Here is a 2,500-nt window from a genome sequence, read left to right as displayed (position 1 = left end):
CACACACACACAGATAGAGACAGAGATGGGGAGAGAGACAGGGAGAGACAATGTTCTAGAAATCCTACGGCTTTATACTACCCTACAAGTGGTATAAGCTCTGCAAAGGATTCAACCCCATTCACCTTAGGATGATAGTCTCTTGAACAGATACATGTTAGTCTACCACTCACTCTATTCCAATAGGGTCACTTGTTTGTGATGTCAGAAAGGAGATGCTTCTAAAAGCTCACCTTAGTATACACACACTCATTCAGCAGCAGGACACTGAAGAGTGCAGTTGGATTATTGTCTCCTCCTGGACAGTTACACACGCCTCACATAGTATGGGACTCAGNTGGACAGACAGCAAAAGTCAGGGGATCAGAGCAATCATTATACTGTAAGTACATGAACATCAACACAGCATTATGATATCAGTAAGCGTAGGTTTTATAGCTCAAATTCAACATGAAGACACACACACAGACACACACACACACACACACAGACAGACAGACAGACAGACAGACAGACAGACAGACAGACAGACAGACACACACAGACAGACAGACAGACAGACAGACAGACAGACAGACACACACACACACACAACACACAACACACACACACACACACACACAGATAGAGACAGAGATGGGGAGGGAGACAGAGAGACAGGGAGAGACAATGTTCTAGAAATACTACGGCTTTATACTACCCTACAAGTGGTATAAGCTCTGCAAAGGATTCAAACCACATTCACCTTAGGATGACAGTGTCTTGAACAGATACATGTTAGTCTGCCACTCTATTCCAATAGGGTCACTTGTTTGTGATGTCAGAAAGGAGATGCTTCTAAAAGCTCACCTTAGTATACACACACTCATTCAGCAGCAGGACACTGAAGAGTGCAGTTGGATTATTGTCTCCTCCTGGACAGTTACACACGCCTCACATAGTATGGGACTCAGGTGGACAGCAAAAGTCAGGGGATCAGGCCAATCAGCATACTGTAAGTACATGAACATCAACACAGCATTATCATATCAGTAAGCATAGGTTTTATAGCTCAACTTCATTATGAAGACACACACACACACACACACACACACACACACACACACACACACACACACACACACACACACACACACACAGACAGACAGACACACACACACACACAGAGACAGACAGACACACACACACAGAGACAGAGAGACAGACAGACAGACAGACAGACACACACACACACACACACACACACACACACACACACACACACACACACACACACACACACACACACACACACACACACACACACACACAGAGATAGAGACAGAGAGAGAGAGAGAGAGAGACATGGAGAGACAATGTTCTAGAAATCCTACGGCTTTATACTACCCTACAAGTGGTATAAGCTCTGCAAAGGATTCAACCACATTCACCTTAGGATGATAGTCTCTTGAACAGATACATGTTAGTCTACCACTCACTCTATTCCAATAGGGTCACTTGTTTGTGATGTCAGAAAGGAGATGCTTCTAAAAGCTCACCTTAGTATACACACACTCATTCAGCAGCAGGACACTGAAGAGTGCAGTTGGATTATTGTCTCCTCCTGGACAGTTACACACACCTCACATAGTGTGGGACTCAGATGGACAGCAAAAGTCAGGGGATCAGGTCAATCATTATACTGTAAGTACATGAACATCAACACAGCATTATCATATCAGTAAGCGTAGGTTTTATAGCTCAAATTCAACATGAAGACACACACAGACACACACACAGACACACAGACAGACAGACAGACACACACACAGACACACAGACAGACAGACAGACAGACAGACACACACAGACACACAGACACACAGACAGACACACAGACACAGACACACACACACACACACACACACACACACACCACACACACACACACACACACACCACACACACACACACACACACACACACACACACACACACACACAGATAGAGACAGAGATGGGGAGAGAGACAGAGAGAATGGGACAGACAATGTTCTAGAAATCCTATGGCTTTATACTACCCTACAAGTGGTATAAGCTCTGCAAAGGATTCAACCACATTCACCTTAGGATGGTAGTCTCTTGAACAGATACATGTTAGTCTACCACTCACTCTATTCAATAGGGTCACTTGTTTGTGATGTCAGAAAGGAGATGCTTCTAAAAGCTCACCTTAGTATACACACACTCATTCAGCAGCAGGACACTGAAGAGTGCAGTTGGATTATTGTCTCCTCCTGGACAGTTACACACGCCTCACATAGTATGGGACTCAGGTGGACAGCAAAAGTCAGGGGATCAGGCTAATCATTATACTGTAAGTACATGAACATCAACACAGCATTATCATATCAGTAAGCGTAGGTTTTATAGCTCAAATTCAACATGAAGACACACACACAGACACAGACACACACACACACACACACACACACACACACACACACACACACACACACACA

At 44.3% G+C, this 2,500-nt stretch overlaps 1 long non-coding RNA gene across 1 annotated transcript in view; it reads right to left on the bottom strand.

The window, feature by feature from the left end:
- LOC134441260 (uncharacterized) overlaps nucleotides 1-330 on the bottom strand; it is a 1,314-nt gene extending 984 nt beyond the window's left edge. Inside the window, exon 1 of the long non-coding RNA XR_010033126.1 lies at nucleotides 234-330. This is a non-coding gene — a long non-coding RNA (uncharacterized LOC134441260). The remainder of the gene's footprint in view (nucleotides 1-233) is intronic.
- Nucleotides 331-2,500: the final 2,170 nt, after the last annotated feature.

This window comes from Engraulis encrasicolus, chromosome 24 (assembly GCF_034702125.1).
Source record: "Engraulis encrasicolus isolate BLACKSEA-1 chromosome 24, IST_EnEncr_1.0, whole genome shotgun sequence".
NCBI lineage: Eukaryota > Metazoa > Chordata > Actinopteri > Clupeiformes > Engraulidae > Engraulis > Engraulis encrasicolus.
The sequence above is the reverse complement of the archived record's forward strand: the minus strand, read 5'-3'. Positions and strand labels throughout refer to the sequence as shown.